The 17,844-nt window shown below is 36.1% G+C and overlaps 1 protein-coding gene across 7 annotated transcripts in view; it reads right to left on the bottom strand.

The window, feature by feature from the left end:
• Positions 1-17,844, bottom strand: part of MDGA2 (MAM domain containing glycosylphosphatidylinositol anchor 2) — an 824,968-nt gene that overhangs the window by 376,145 nt on the left and 430,979 nt on the right. Inside the window, exon 1 of one of the 7 annotated variants that reach the window (XM_021074103.1) lies at positions 3,888-3,997. The exons of the other annotated variants lie outside the window; for them this stretch is intronic. The gene's annotated coding sequence lies outside the window, so the exon portion shown is untranslated. Of the gene's footprint in view, positions 1-3,887; positions 3,998-17,844 lie in introns of those variants that run through there. 7 annotated transcript variants of the gene reach the window in all.

Below are 17,844 nucleotides of genomic sequence, written 5' to 3' on the forward strand. Positions count from 1 at the left end.
GGAAAGGGAACACTCCTGCACTATTGGTGGGAATGTAAATTGGTACAACCACTATGGAAAATAGTATGGAGGTACCTTAGAAAACTAAATATACAACTGCCATATGACCCAGCAATTCCACTCTTGGGCATATATCCAGATAAAACTTTCCTTTAATAAGACACGTGCAGCCATATGTTCATTGCAGCACTATTCACAATAACCAAGACATGGAAACAACCCAAATGTCCATCAAAAGATGAATGGATTAAGAAGATGTGGAATACTACTCAGTCATAAAAAAGAACAAAATAATGCCATTTGCAGCAACATGGATGGAACCAGAGACTCTCATACTAAGTGAAGTAAGTCAGAAAGAGCAAGAAAAATACCATATAATATCACTTTTATCCGGAATCTAAAATACGGCACAGATGAACCTTTCCATAGGAAAGGAAATTATGGACTCGGAGAATAGGCTTGTGGTTGCCAAGAGGGAGGGGGATGGAGTGGGATAAACTGGGATCAGGCAAACTATTGCCCTTGGAATGGATAAGCAATGAGATCCTTCTGTATAGCACTGGGAACTAGTCACTTATGATAGAGAATAATAATGTGAGAAAAAGAATATATATATGTATGTGTGACTGGGTCACCTTGCTGAACAGTAGAAAATTGACAGAACACTGTAAACCAGCTATGATGGAAAAAATAAAAATCATTAAAAAAAATTCTGGGGAGTTCCAGTCGTGGCGCAGTGGTTAACGAATCCGACTAGGAACCATGAGGTTGCGGGTTCGATCCCTGCCCTTGCTCAGTGGGTCAAGGTTCCGGCGTTGCTGCAAGCTGTGGTGTAGGTTGCAGACGCGGCTTGGATCCTGCGTTGCTGTGGCTCTGGCGTAGGCTGGCAGCTACAGCTCCGATTAGACCCCTAGCCTGGGAACCTCCATATGCCGCGGGAGCGGCCCAAGAAATGGCAAAAAGACAAAAAAAAAAAAAAAAAAATTCTGAAAGAGATTAGATTGAGTAGTTTGATTTTACTTCTAGGTGCCCTTCATAAATTAATCTATCGGACCACAAACACCCATTTCTTATACCCTACTATAGGTTCAGTGTTGGGCTGGTCATTTAGATAGGAATATATTAAATAATGTCTTAAAGTGATGGCTGCTCTCTAGAAGTTTATAAGACTTTTAGAAAAACAAAATATTAGGCATCAATCTTTATATAACACCTGACAATGTACACAATAACTATTACTACAGATCTACAGTGTCTTACGTACAATTCAACAGTTTCTTCCACACAATTCTCAAGAACAAAAAGCTCTCAACAAGGAAAGATTTTCCATAACCCCTTTGAAAACAAAATATGATATGACCTGAGCTATTTTGATGACAAACATTACCTTCAAATGATTTCAGGTTATTTATGAAGTTCATTTCTCCTGTTTCATGTTTGACATAACTCGGTGTATAGAGAGGGCTATAGATTATTACTATTGTTCATCATCATCCCTGGTGACGTTACAAAAAATATTGTATGTTCACCATAACCTTTCTAAAATCTGAAAAAAAACAAAACTGTGTTTTGATATGGCCTGGTGTTTTCGTAAAATATATTGCAGGCACGTGACAAAAAGAGGTAGGTAATCACACCAAATATTTGAAGTATAAAATTCAGAAAACAAAGTTATAACTCCCAGGAGAGGAGATTAAGAAAGAGTTCAAGCAGTCAGCGAGGAAATATGAAGACAGGGAAATTGGGGCACAGAGGAGATGTGGTGCAGTAAAGGACACAACAGGAACACAGTGTGGAGGCGGAAGTAAGCCCAGGCTCCTTGGCAGCAGAAGGACCGAGGTGGGGGGGCGGGGATAGGAGGAATAAGAGAGGCGAGGTGAGGAGGTCTTTGGTTTGGGAGCATGAGGGTTACATCTCCAAAGCAGGAGAAAAAAGTAAGCAAAGGGAATTGGAGTTTTATTAGTGAAAAAGTACAGAATGAATGTAGAATTTTTAGTGACAAATATTATGATAAGCCCAGAATTAAGAGAGATTGAGCTGGCAATGATATGCAGATACATTCAAGGAAAGAACTCCTGCTAGAGGAGAGGTCTGTAGGAACCAGGTGTGAGATGATGAGGGAGCAGAATTAAAATAGTGGAGGTGGGAGTACAAAACAGCATCTGTTACCCTTTCTCTAATTTAGCTCATTTTGAAATTTGGAAAAAATTTCTAAAATTCTTATGTGTTCACTCCACGTTTTGCATAGAACTCTTAGGGATGGACACCTGAACATGTCTGAAATTAAATAAACCCTTTACTTACTTCATTCACAGCCATCTGGATGTCTTGACTACATATCTGCCTCATAGTTACCTTCTGACACATGGATTTTTATATTCTAAGCCTAGTGACATGGATTAAAAACAAAATAAAACAAAGCAAACAACAGCAAAAAATCCACTGCACTCTTCTGTAGCAGGCATTAACTGCTTTGATTTCACTTTCAACTTAAGAGCTTGAAAGTAAGGGTGATTTTCAGATACTTCAGTATTTGGTGTTCAATCACACCAGTATGGTACTGATACTAAAAAAATGTTAATTAAATGTCTCTCTATCAAGAGAAGAGAGCTAAGGTTTTGAAAATATAAAGTATCAAAGCAAGGTCAGATTTTTTCTATTATATCCTTGGCCAGGGTGACAAGAACCATTTTAATTGTCAATGGGAAAAAAAAAATAATTAAAAGAAAATCTTACCTTAAAGTTAAAGGTAAAAATTATTTTAATTTTAAAGAGCTTCTTATCTTGTATAAATCTAACGGCTCTTTTATCCTCTACGAGTATCTTTCTGCCTTGTCCTATAAAGCTAGCCAGGAATTAATATTCCAAATTACTTCATCTGACTCATGGTATAGATAGAGCTGCAGAAGCAAAGTTTACTAGGTTTTCTTGGGACTGTTATAAATGTAAATTAAATACTATAATACTTTCTGAATAAATTCAGAGAAAGTGTTAAGTCACATAATAGCCTCAAGCGCAATAATTTACCATTCCAACTTTTCTTTTAATCTCTCAGGGAGACTCAGAAGTTGCTAGATTTAAAACCATGTGAAATAAATCTAAACATCCTTATACATATTTTTTCACTCAAATCATTTTATTAGCTCACTTTATTTGTACAAATTAGACTGCTTCTAACTTTTTTATTTTATTAATAAAATACATATGCAATATAGACTTGATAGTAGTAGACTTTATCCTCAGGGAGAGAACTAGAGTCAGAGGGTCCATGAACTGGAAATCAGAACACTGACTGCCAGCCTCAAGTCTCTGGCTGACTCAGCAGAAACATTTACCTGCCATTTAATTTTAGGCTAAGGACTCTCACAAAACCAACTGTCTATTCTCCAGGGCCTTTTACTTGGTTTAGTCAGTGAATTTACCACTTTAAAAATCAAAGATAAAATATATACATACTTCTTAGATATGAGAAAGAAACTTTACTGTATTTAGATACAAACACTTTCTTTTGATTTGTGGATAATAATAAGCATAAAAATATCAACGTACTTGCCCATTAGAATATTGTCATCAACTTTTGTGAAAAACACTGCTACTTTTCAATAAGTTCAAAAATTGATAGTTTTATCCTACTGACAACTAGCAATTAAATGCACACTGGTATAATCATTACATCTATTCTCTTGAATGCTTTGCTGTGTTTAGTGGAAAGACTTTCTAATTAATATCATATTTCATATCATTTTTCCTTTAGTACTTTTAATATGCATACATATTTTACTCACCAGCCTATTTTTCAACCAAGTTTTTATGTCTATTTTTCTCATCTCCAACTAATTATAAACTTCTTTAGGGCAAAGGCCTTGTATTATTGTTTTATCACTCACCGTAGCTTCTAGTAGAATGTTTTGCATACAGCGGGTCTTCATTTAACACTGCAAACTGACTGACTCTAATCGGAAGTGACCTTCTGGGAGCTCTGGTGCAGAAGGCTCTGAATGCTTGGGATTTTCAGAATCAGGTTGAATGAGCACAGGGACCTAAAGGCAGTAGGAACAGGTGCAGAGCAATTGAGAGAAAGCTGCTGGTAGCTACTCTGATTTGTGTGCCTGCAGAATGAGAAAAGGATTCCAGTGTGTGCCCTGTGGATAGTTCTTAAGAGGGTATGTTTGATCAGTAATGAATGAATAATAATAAGCATGATGAAACTACAGCTAAACTGATTTAAAAGCAATTCTTCCACTATATTCTCTGTATAAAAAGCAGTGAACAGGTATGAAATAGGCAATGTTTATGGGGAGCTAAGAAGAGGTAAGTCTTCTAAAGACTCTGGACATAATTCAGAATCAGTTTCACTAAATTTGACAACTGTAAATTGTCAATTAAATTAAACTCATCAATAGAATAGAATATAAAATTAATTCAAGTCTCCTTCTTTAGAGATGAATTTAAAATATACCTTAAAATTGGGAGTTCCCGTCGTGGCGCAGTGGTTAACGAATCCGACTAAGAACCATGAGGTTGCGGGTTCGGTCCCTGCCCTTGCTCAGTGGGTTAACGATCCGGCGTTGCCGTGAGCTGTGAGCGGCTCGGATCCCGCGTTGCTGTGGCTCTGGCGTAGGCCGGTGGCTCAGATTGGACCCCTAGCCTGGGAACCTCCATATGCCGCGGGAGCGGCCCAAAAGATAGCAAAAAAGACAAAAAAAAATAAAAAAATAAAATATACCTTAAAATTGATGTTGGACAAAATCTAGAAATTACTATTAAAAAGATGCCTTGTGATTATATACATATTATATTGCAAATTAGGTTAGTAAAAATATGTGCTAATCAATATTTTAATATTATGTACAAAATAACTTTGAGGGAGTTCCCATCATGGCTCAGCAGAAACGAATCTGACTAGCATCCATGAGGACACGCAGGTTCAATCCCCAGCCTCGCTCAGTGGTTAACGATCCAGCATTGTGCTGAGCTGTGGTGTAGGTCACAGAAACAGCTCAGATCTGATGTTGCTGTGACTGTGGTGTAGGCCAGAGGCTATAGGTCTGATTCAACCTCTAGCCTGGGAACCTCTATATGCTGAGGGTGCAGTCCTAAATAGACAAAAAATAATAGCTTTGATAAAGGTTATGAAAATACAAGATATATAGCTTGCTCTTACAGCTAAAATCAAACTATTACCATTCTAGAATAATGTATCATCATACTAAGGTGAACATATTTCCCTTTATTAACATGTGTCTTTTTGAGTTTCCCCAGAAGCAAACCCTATGACAAAAACTCGAGGGCAAAAAGTGTTTGGAAAATGTCCCCAGAAACACCAGTAAGGTATTGGCAAGGTGTAGGGGAAAAAGACATACAAAGAACGCACTTTAAACTGACAATTGTGAGGAATTAGAATTTAATTTGAGAGGAACTCTGGGAGACAGGGAAAGAGCTTCTCTGAATCATCCCATTCGAGGCCCATGGTAGCTGGGGTATTTATATAACAACTTCCATTAATAATTTTCTGAAGAAAAAATAATTTTCTGAAAGATATGGGGATAGGTAGTAACTTCTCAGAACTTCTGCCTGATGAAAATATGGACAGAGTGGACTCCGGAAACCAAAGAAAATCTCTAGGAAAAGAATTTCAGGTACATACATTTGGAAGTTACTCCAGTGTACACAAAAATAAAGAATGAGAAGAAGATATCAGATAGCAGAAGGGTATCAGCACTCTCTACAGCAATAGTTAATTAGGAAAATTCTATATTTTTGGTACATCTTGAGTTTTTTTTTAACATTCTGCATTTTTTCCACATGAAGGAACTCTTTCTGAATATCTTTGTGATTAATCATGAGGTTAGAGTGAAAATGGAAATTGGATTTCAGTTTCTTTATAGGAACTAACCTTCTTTAAAAAAAAAAACACACTAATATTTAGCTTTAAAAGTTAAATCTTCACTCAGTATGAGAGTTTCTAGTTCTATCCATGTTGCTGCAAATGGCATTATTTCATTCTTTTTTATGGCTGAGTAGTATTCCATTGGTATATATACCACATCTTCCTAATCCAGTCGTGTAACTGGGTCCCCATGACGTACAGTGGGGAAAAAAATTTTTGTTGGGGAAATAACAATAAAAAAATATTTTTGTATAAAACATATTACAAGTCAAAATGGAATATTGGACTGACTCAATTTACAAAACTGGTCTGCTAATTTTTCAGTTGTACTATGAACAACTAATTCTTCATGCTTCACTTCCTGCAACTTTAGACAATTAAAATCAGATTCTCTTCTGATGAACAGAATTTGAGTGAGACATTATAAAAACTAAGAATCAGTCATAGAGTGAAGTTGTCATACTGGTATTATATTCTTCCACTGAAATACAGTTCTACATTTTTTGTTTCATGAAAGGATGGGGGAAAAAATCATAAACTAGAAAATGCTTAAGTTCAGAAGACATTAACATAGAGTTTCAAAGGGGACAAGTCTTAGACTAGGAGTATTTCCTACACCGGGGGAAGGGATAGCAAAACTGGAATCTCAGAAATTGGTAATGTTCCTACTTTATCCATTTAGTAAGCATAATCAATAAATGCATTTCTTTCATGAGGTTGTTTTTATTAACATGTATTTACTTAACTCTTAAAATGTGCTAAAAAGAACAAAATGACAATACACTTTTGAAGTTACTCTTTAACGTCATAAATACACTATAGAAATAGAAAATAGATGGAAGATGAACAGCCAAAACAACAACAGCAAACAAACAGTGATTAGGATAAGTTTAACGAGTATCTCTCAAACCTCAGTGGCTTAGAAAACAACAACAAAAAAATCTTCCTCCCATGAAGGTCTCCTGGGTAGCTTTCCTTTCAAATAGTGACTCTAATATTCAAAATCTTTCCATTGCGTGGCTCTAAAGACCACTAGGTCCTCAGACACTTTACAGGAGCCTCTATATGCAGAAATAGATAAATCAAGACACTGCATGAAGAATTTATGTGAGATGTTTCAGACACTCCACCTAACTATGGCCCATATCACTTCCCCACATATTTCACTGCATGAAGAATTTATGTGAGATGTTTCAGACACTCCACCAAACTATGGCCCATATCACTTCCCCACATATTTCACTGCATGAAGAATTTATGTGAGATGTTTCAGACACTCCACCTAACTATGGCCCATATCACTTCCCCACATATTTCACTGGCAAAAATTAGTCTCATGACCCCACCAGATGAACCGGTGTTTTAAGGAAATTAACATTGGTTTAGTAAACATCTAGAAAGAATCTACTATAGATCATGATGATTAATACATAAAATTTGGAGGTGTGTTTCTTTTTTTTTTGTTTTTTTTTTTGTTTGTTTTTGTTTTTTGTCTTTTTGTCATTTCTTGGGCCGCTCCCACGGCATATGGAGTTTCCCAGGCTAGGGGTCTAATCGGAGCTGTAGCTGCCAGTCTATGCCAGAGCCACAGCAACATGGGATCCGAGCCGCGTCTGCAACCTACACCACAGCTCACGGCAACGCCGGATCGTTAACCCACTGAGCAAGGCCAGGGATCGAACCCACAACCTCATGGTTCCTAGTCGGATTCGTTAACCACTGCACCACGACGGGAACTCCTGGAGGTGTGTTTCTGATACAGTGTATTAAAGTGGTTTGATGTTGGTCTTGCCCCCAGGATGTATTTTTAGCAATGAATTAAATTAAATATGGGAAACAAGTAATATTTTAAACAAAATAGAAAATTATAAAAACTGAAATGAATAGAAAATATAATTATACAACAAACATTTTAAAATATTAAAATATTTATGCATGGATTAAAATAAGTTGAAATTAAGTGAATATAAGATTCTGCCATTAGGTTTACAATTTATCAATTGCACAAAAAATGTTAACAGAATGTCAATTTTCAAATATCTGTTTTTAAAAAAAGTTCTACTGCAAGCTAAATTCAACATAGTAAAATATTACTGCTTTAATTTTTTAAGAAGCTCAAGTAAATAATTCCATCAGTAAGAACACAAATTTCTTGATTATAAGTATACACTTCCAATTTAGACTATGTGGATCAGCTGATATCTACAGAAAACCTATGAATCATTTTAGTAATATCTTTACTATTTTGGGGGTAAACACCAACAAACTTAAGCAAGGTAGGAGAGTCCACAAGAAGGTAAAATGTTTGGTAAATGCCTCATACAAAGAACAATAAAGTGAAAATAATGAACTGGTAAAAAATTGCAGGAAGTCAGAATGCCTTTGTTTAAATATTCCAAATGGCCACATGAAAGATAGTAGATATATGTTCACATTCTAAAAGTCCTAGGAAAGACAATGCAATTTCTAAAATATCAACCAAAAAAATGTTGCACAAGAACTTGAATAAGCACTTACAAAAATAGTAAAAGCTTGTTAGTTGAAAATAAAGTAAAGAAGCTAAGTATACCTTATGTAAGACTGAGAAGAAGAAATTAGGTGAGTCTAAAAATGTAATATACATCTTCATCTACCTGGTCATATCTAAGATTACAAGAACTCAAGCATTCTTAGCATGATATTGTTATGTTCTTCGACTTGGTATGAGTCTCACTGCAGTTTTCGCTGAAGGGTTTTCTGGTGTTACTAAGTTATTTTATAAGTAATTTTAATAATATTTGGGAATTGGATTAGTCATATGTCCTACAAGTAAATAACTGATAAGTGAGCATTCTTCATCTGCAGCATACACAAAATGGCAAAATTATGTCTTGAAATTTATTAACAGGGTAATTGCCATGACAGCAACCCATTTTTAATAAGCATTGTAATTACCACATCAAACATCATTAAGACCTTCCAACCCCAAAGCTGATGTTTTGTGAGGAGGGATGGTGGTGAGAAAATTATGTTTAATGAGATTGACTTAAGGTATTAGTTTTCTTCCAGGGCTTGTCTTACTACCAGTCTTTCCATTAGTCATTAGTCATTCCAGGTTTTTTCTAAACTTTGTTGTTCAGAAGCCATGTCAATGGGTCTAATAAAAATAAACAAAAAACTCACTGTCAATAATTTTTAACTGAGAAGATTACAATTCTTTCCAACACAGGTAAACTGTATTTGAAGAATAAACTGATAACATGTCATCCTAATCTCCCACTAATTTTGCGGGTGGAAATGTAATAAATCTAACAGACAAAGAGAAAAATCAGTACTTGTTCTGAATATAATGAAATGCAACAATTTACCTAAGTGAAATTAAAGTGGGGAATATGTTTTAGAAATAAGAAGGCTTACAAAATGCTTAAATGGATATTGGCAAAGATATCTCTTATGTGCGAACAGTGTCTGCACACAAGAAAACTTATTAAGTTAATGTCTCTGAATCTAATTTCTTTTTGAATTAAAAATAAGTTTTAATCAAACCCTAACCTTTAAAATTCACGACCTCTATTACCCTGTGAGCAATACAGTCATGGCTGAGAATAAGTGAAAGAATTACAGAAACACGTCCTCAAAAAAAAATTTAAAAAAAGGTTTAAATCCCCTCAAGAATCTCAAGGTAACAAATATATTTCAGTATGAGAACTATAAAATTCTATGAACCTACATTTTTTTTTAACAGAGAATATACTCTGTTCCTCCAAAGACAGGTATCGGGGTTCCTGATGAGTGGCCACTGCTTCTTATTGAGGGTAAATGAAGAAGTATTAATGTTGGAAGGATGCTGACACTCATCTGTAATTCTAAAGTCCTAAAATTATAATTTATCTTACATGCATAGCAAATGATCATTCATATGGTCTGAAAACATTAGCAGTAAAATTTAAACATAATATGGAAGTCTATCTTTCATATTAAGCTTTTATTCTTCCTCTAAATCCACCATTTTAGTCACTATTCCCCCAAATACAGTTCATGTAATCTCTCTTCTGTGTCTTTAATTTTTTTTTGACAGCATGCGCAAGTTCCAAGACCAGGGATAGAACCCACACCACAGCAGCAACCAGAAATATAGCTGTGATGATGCTGGATCATCCTTAACCCACTAGGCCACCAGGGAATTCCATTTTTTTGGAATTTTTTTTTCATCTTTAATCAAACTGCTCGCTGATAATGGAATACCTTTGGCTTTTCCTCTTATTTAAATCTACTGTGTTAAGAATTCTGAAGGGTTGGATATTTACCCTATTGACTAGCTAATAAGTTGGTTTGGCCACAGTTTCATGGAAGCTGACGGAAGACAGGAGACTCCTGGGTCAGAGACAAAGGACTTTATTATTCAAGTCTCAGATGGAGGTATGAACTTCATGTTTTCATAGGTTTTCCTCCCTCAATTTCCACACAAGCGATGTAGGAGTAGTCCAGGTGAAGGCTGTACATAGTCTGTGACACAGCTATGGAATCCAGAGTTTAGGAAACTTAAAAGGTCATGCTAGCAAACCTGCTTAATCTTTGCCCTTGAGGGAGATGTTACCTTTATCATCCTGGTCAGGAAGTAAATCTGCCTTCTGCCCTGGAGGCAGACAATGACTCTAATATCTAAGGCTATATGCTACACAAAAATCATTGAAAAAGAGTTCAGGACCAAAAACTGTCAAAAGACACCAGAATTGCATATCAAATATCTCCTCCAAACTACAATGTAAATCCTATTTCTTTAATAAGAGAAATCTAGATTTTCTGTGCCATTTGACAAATAATTTATATTGTGTGGCATCATTTATGCTATTTATCTTCTTGCTTAACATTTGTGCCATATTTAAATAAATTATATATTTCATGCTGTCTCTTTAAGTATTTTAAACTCAGTGAAAGTACAAATTACATAATAAATTCTTTTTTGGCTTACAAAATTTATTGGAAGTGTATTTTGGATAGCTTCTCAAATATTTAATGCATGAATAGGGGTTAAAACTTACTTTTTAAGTGTTTCATCCTAAGTCACAACTAAACAAATTTTAGTGGAAGAGTTGTACCCTATCAGGTTTGATGGGGGAAATTGGTTAGGATGTGGCACCAACATTCCCTATGCAATTGCCTATACTTTTCTTTTATCTTTTTAGTAAATTTTATTTGGTGTCAAATATGAAAGCACATCAATTCTTAAGAATTAAAGAAAAGTGTAAATATAAATAGAATTAAGGAGTTCCCATTGTGGCACAGAGGAAACGAATCCGACTAGGAACCATGAGGTTGCGGGTTCGATTCCTGGCCTTGCTCAGTGGGTTAAGGATCCGGCATTGCCATAAGCTGTGGTGTAGTTTGCGGACGCAGCTTGGATCTGGCTTTGCTGTGGCTCTGGCGTAGGCTGTTGGCTACAGCTCTGATTAGACCCCGAGCCTGGGCCTCCATATGCTGCGGGTGCAGCCCTAAAAAGGACAAAAGACAAAATAAATAAATAAACAGAATTCATAGTAATCTTCTGACAAAACTTGGAATAAGATTACTTTTTACTTCTAGGAACTTAATAACGAGGACCTCCAAGGCAAAAGTCTTCAAATCTGTGTTTTTATGAACTAAATTTTATCAAACTATCCATGCACATAGTTTAGAAAGCCAAATAATTATACAAAACACAACCTCAAGTATTTCCAGTACCGAGAGGCAACTTTTTCTAATGAATTTCTTAACCATTCTTGGTTTTATCTTCATATATCTAAATGTTGAGCTGCAATTTACAAGTTTTTTTTTTTTCATTGTCATTGTTTTACTGATTTCTTTGCTTTATAAGAGAAGCCTTTAGCTCTCTCATACTAATTCTTCCCATCCCCCCATATTCCTTATATTTACATCATACTTACTGTAAGTTAGCTGCTATTTTTTAAAATTTATTTTTGGGGGACCGTGCCTATGGCATGTGAAAGTTCCTGCACCAGGGATCAAATCCACACCACAGCAGCAACCCAAGCCACGGCAGTGACAAAGCTGGATCCTTAACTTGCTTCGCCACAAGAGAACTCCCAATTGCTATTGTTATCAGTGACTATGCAAGTATGTCTTCACAGTTGAACCTTGTAATATATTTCAATTACATTTCATTTCATACAATGGTTTTTTTGTGTTGTTAATAACACATTTTGTTGCCTCAATGGTGTGTGCATCCATCATTACCATATTAATAAGCTTTCTATGAGAAGTTAAAATCCTTCTCTAAAACGTCAGATAACACACCAGATGTATCACTCTTCTGCAGACATCTTTCAGGGAATCTCCTTCTTCCAGCCTCAGTCTGTCTTGGTTGCTCTAGAGTTCCAATACAGAGCTGTTATCATGGTTTTTCACTTCATTGTTAGCCTAAGATTCTCTTCTGTATTCTTCTATATACAATCTCCTACTTTCAGTTTTATTTATTATTATTATTATTTGTCTTTTTAGGGCCACACTTGCGGCATATGGAGGTTCCCAGGCTAGGGATCAAATCAGAGATATAGATGCCGGACTACACCGCAGCCATAGCAAAGCCAGAATCAAGCCACATCTGACCGATACCACAGCTCATGGCAATTCAGGATCCTTCACCCACTGAGCAGGGTAGGGGATCAAACCTGCATCCTTATGGATGCTAGTCAGGTTCATTTCCGCTGAGCCACAACAGGAACTCCAAATCTCCTACTTTTTAAATGAGTTTGGTGAAACATACTTAAATACAAGTTATTTTTAATATCCTGAGTCTTCATTAATGTTTCTGAAAATTCCTTTTTTCTATTTTCCTGTTATTATTATATGAATGCAAAATTTCCCTTTTTTCCTGAGAATACTATTTACAAATATCAGTAATTGTGTTTTATTTTGTGGTTTGGCTCCATGAGTATCCTTGCCTCATGAATTCTTTTCTCAATTTCTTTTTCTTGGTTTCTCTATTTTATTTTTTAGAAGATTGTCTCAAATGTTTGGTTATCTGGTACATTCACATGTAAGATTCACATGGTAGCTCTGCTGATCAACAGTAGACTTCACTGTGAGTGTATCAGCTGAACTATTTAACCAAGGACCCTCTTGTCAGGATTTGTAGACTTTTCTCCATGGCTTATCAACTTTCCTACATATGAATTCTCTAATATTCTGCCAGAAAGGCATTCCTAGAACCAAGTGTGAGAAAGGATTGTGATAAGTATGTAAATTTTCACTTAAAAATCTTGATGTAAGAATATGTTGCCTTTAGTTTTTGATGATTCCACATTTCTTTTTTTTTTTTTTTTTCTTCTTTTTCTTTTCTTTTAGGGCCGCACTGTGGCATATGGAAGTTCCCAGGGTAGGGGTCCAAACAGAGCTGTAGCCACTGGCCTATGCCACAGCCATAGCAATGCCAGATCCAAGCTATATCTGCAACCTATGCTGCAGCTCACGGCAACACCCAGATCCTTACCCCACTGAGTGAGGCCAGGGATAGAACCTGCATCCTCATGGATACTGGTCAGATTTGTTTCTGCTGAGCCATGGCAGGAACTCCTAATTCCACATTTTTTTAGTCCAAAATTTCTCTGGTTCAGCATCTCAGAAAAAAATAAATATCTAATCTTCTATAGGGATCTGACTAGAAAGTTGATTGGAAAAGGGATGTGGTTAGGTATTGAATTGTGTGAAATGTGGAAGGATATCTGGGTATGTAACTCTCCTTTTATAGACATTCAACCAATTCTGTTTATTAAACTAAATTACACTCCAACGGCTAAGTAGTATCTCCAATTCCTGGGCATTTCAAGAATTCTATAACATAAGTATGCCTAAAACTGTTCTCCATACTGACAGCTTTGATTTCTAGCTTTCCTTAGGATACTAAGCAGTGGCCATTCCCTGATCTGATTCTTTCCCTCAAAATTGTTTTTATGTCATCTCCTCTCCCACTCATCTACCTTTACTGATAAGTGTTTTGCTTTATTTATTTATTATTGCTTTAGCACAGTTTCAGGAAGAAGGCAGGAAAAATGAATATGTCTAAAAATAGCGGGTTTAAATAGAATTAATTCTACATGTTTCTTTTAAAAATATAGTTGTTTGGGAGTTCCCGTCATGGCACAGTGGTTCACGAATCCGACTAGGAACCATGAGGTTGTGGGTTCGATCCCTGCCCTTGCTCAGTGGGTTAAGGATCCGGCATTGTCATGAGCTGTGGTGTAGGTCACAGACGCGGCTCTGATCCTGCGTTGCTGTGGCTCTGGCATAGGCTGGTGGCTACAGTTCCCATTCGACCCCTAGCCTGGGAACCTCCATATGCCGCGGGAGCAGCCCAAGAAAAAATGGCAAAAAGACAAAAAAAAATATATATATATATATATATATGCATAGTTGTTCGTGTTGAGACCCTTACAAGCTATTTCCTAGCAAAAGAATTGTGGTTGCTTAGCTTTTGATCAGAAATATTTGTATAAATGACTAAGTCAGATTTTACAAAAAAAAAGTTATATGGTTATAAAATCTGCTTGTTTATACTTTTCTAAGGAATATACTTCATAAAGCATCTTGAAATGCTTTTAAAACTCTTAAGAAACAAAGCGATAGGTCATAATAAACTGTTAAACATAATTATATCTTCTCAAAATAGTAACACAGAGCAAACCATATTCTTGACTGAAATAGTGAAAAAAATACATTTTCTTTATAAAACCTACATGGTCCAATTTTTCTACTATAAGAAATCTTAGAAAATTATGTGGGAAGAAACTGCTAATTCAAATTAATAAATCTTCCCAAGTTGATCAAAATATTAATATAGTGCCACAAATATTTCAAAATATCTATCTAATAAAAATCACCTCATTTTATATCAATCAGTATTACAGCAGGTTCCTCTTCAGATAATAAATTTCCTCATCAAGATAGTGAGGAGTTAGCATTAAATTTTGTTATAGGGATTTATTAGCTCTAAAGTCTGGAAACTTATGATCAGAATATGGAGTTTAATTAGAGATATACATTTTCACTATTATGAAGTCTCTCCAGAACTAGTGATGACTATAAAATTAATACTTTGAGGAGGATGCATTTTTAAAAAACTTATCAAAAGGGATTCAAGGCTAAATTCTAGTACCGTTTGTTAGAATTTTTGCTAAATTTAAGCCATAGTCTGCCTTAGCTTATGTTGCAAATATAATCCTTACCTGCAGATTATTTTGTATTCTACACCCATTCTCTGTTCCAAGTTCTACCAACGTCGATAAACCAGTTTAGAAAAGAAATATAAACGAACAGTGCAGTTGATTCTAAAACCATGGCTTCAAACTTTAAAAAAAATGAATCCTATTGTTTCACCATTTCCAAAAATATTTAAGGCAAAGGTATCTGAAATAAAGTTGCTCATTTGTTTATGGTTTATAAAAGTGAATATTTATTCAATCAACCAGTTCAAAATCCACGTAACAAATGAATCCTAAAACTTTAATCCAATTTTAAACATCAAGGTTGAGAAGTTTTAACTCAGTTCTAATATGCTAATTATGTTCCCGTTGCAAGACATGTTTCTACAATTTTTTTTTTTTTTTTTTTTTTTTAGAAAGGCAATTTTTTTTTTGGTCGTTTTGCTATTTCTTTGGGCCACTCCCGTGGCATATGGAGGTTCCCAGGGTAGGGGTCGAATCGGAGCTGTAGCCACTGGCCTACGCCAGAGCCACAGCAACGTGGGATCCGAGCAGCGTCTGCAACCTACACCACAGCTCACGGCAACGCAGGATCGTTAACCCACTGAGCAAGGGCAGGGACCAAACCCGCAACCTCATGGTTCCTAGTCAGATTCGTTAACCACTGTGCCACGACGGGAACTCCCTCTACAATATTTTCTTAGCCTCTTTGCTGAAAACTCCATCTTGTCCTGCTTTACTTTACCCCATCTTCCTGTTTGAAAAACAGTCACAGTGCTGGTGAATGATTTAAGCTTAAGCACAAAGACCTAAAGGCGTAAGTTATTCATATGGTCAGCTGAATGGAGACCTAATGCGTTGGTCTAGGCATCAGGGACCTGTGCAGATTGGCATGTCATTTGCGCAAGCATGGTAAGTCTCTAAAGAATAAGAGAAAGAGGAACCTCATGGCCAAGTGGTTTATGAGCTGTTGTTAGCAGAATATGCTTTAGCAAAGAGAACCAAGGTGCATACCTAGGCAGCTGGTTTCAGCAAATAGGCATGCCTTTTGCAGAAGCTGTGCATTTGCAGAAGCACAGTGAGGATTCTCTGAAAAGCTGTGCATAGATAGCTAACTCAAATGCTAATGATTGTTAAATGCCTAAAGGTCAGAATAAAAGCTTAACCACCTACCAGCTATGTGACTTTTAAAATAATAAAAAAAACCCTATATCCTCCACCTATAGCCCCCTCCTCACTTGACTAATCCTCAAGAGCACAATAAAAGCAGTGTGGTTTCTTGAGGTGGGGCTCTTGGTCCCTGAGATCTTGAGTCCCCCAGTTCCCACCTTTACTTAAGATAAAAGTCTCTGTGTCTTGTTTTATGTCAACTTTTTTCCTTAAGTTTCACAGCACCCATTCTTCAGCCTCATCCTGCTGAGCTGGTCTCGGCTTGTTTGTATTGACAATGAAAATACAGGTTTTAAAATATAAAGATTGATGTAGAGAAAACTTGAGCCTAATAACTGGGTTTTTCAATTAAGATTATAATTGGAACCCATGGCATCCCCAAAAGACCTAATTGTCTCTACTGTAAAGTGTTCTTATCAGTTAAAACATGTTTGAAAATTTACTATGTAATTTATTTATTTGAACTTTCAAAATAGGAATAACTACTTAAAACATATGTCTAGATCCCCATAAGAAAGATCTTCTCTGGAGCTAAAAGTAAGGCATTCCCAGGAAAATTTATATTAGCGGGTTGTCACATTTATTCATTTAGTGTGTGTGTATATATATATATAGTTGTTTGTCTTTTAGGGCGCACTCACAGCATACAGAGGTTCCCAGGCTAGGGGTCCAATGGGAACCGTAGCCACTGGCCTACACCACAGCCCCAGCAACTCAGGATAGCCACCTCTGCAACCTACACCACAGCTCACAGCAATGAGTGAGGCCCAACCACTGAGGGATGGAACATACATATTCAGGGATCCTAGTTGGGTTCGCTAAGCACTGAGCCATGATGGGAACTCGAGTTTATAATTTAATATGTGTTATTCTCTCAAATAATATAATTTTAAGCACGTTTCTAATAAATCCTTGCCACCAAAAACATGCTGAAAGTAGCACTTTACTATAGTATGCATCACAGAGACATTTCACTTAACACAGAAGGAGATGTTTGTCAAGTTCAAGTTGTATAGGAAAAATCCTAAAGGAGGTCAAAGAAGAAAGGAATGGACCTACTTTGTTCAAGCCTGGATGCTTGGAAGGTGACACAGGCCTTAAAGGACTAGCAGGGCTTAGGAAAATTGGAGGCAGTTCTTCAGTCAGTTCCACTCAAGTGCACAATATGAACTAAGATACTGAGGCACAACTGAGTCAGGACAGCAAGGGATATGAAAAAGTAGAAAATAGTGGGTATAATGCAGAACAGTACTGAAAAGGCTTTGTCATAAGAACAGAAGACTATTTTTAAGTCTTTAAAATGTAATTTCCCTCTTTGTATTAGATTTTTAACCCAGCAATACAATTTTATTATTATTATCAAACTTAATGGAGTGGCAATGTAAGTCACAATTTCTCATTCAAAACCTTAGGAGAATATTTCTCAAATAGCTCAGATTTTAGGAAGATAATACAGTACATATACTAAGCATTATATAACATACCCAGAAGGTTTTGTGGCAACACTGTATAGTCAAACACATTCTTTCCAGAGCAAAATGTATGATTATTGAGACAAAGTAGGGTAAATAAAGACCAGAAAGTCATTTCCACTTTTGATTTCAAGTC

Source organism: Sus scrofa, chromosome 1 (assembly GCF_000003025.6).
Source record: "Sus scrofa isolate TJ Tabasco breed Duroc chromosome 1, Sscrofa11.1, whole genome shotgun sequence".
In the NCBI taxonomy this organism is placed as follows: domain Eukaryota; kingdom Metazoa; phylum Chordata; class Mammalia; order Artiodactyla; family Suidae; genus Sus; species Sus scrofa.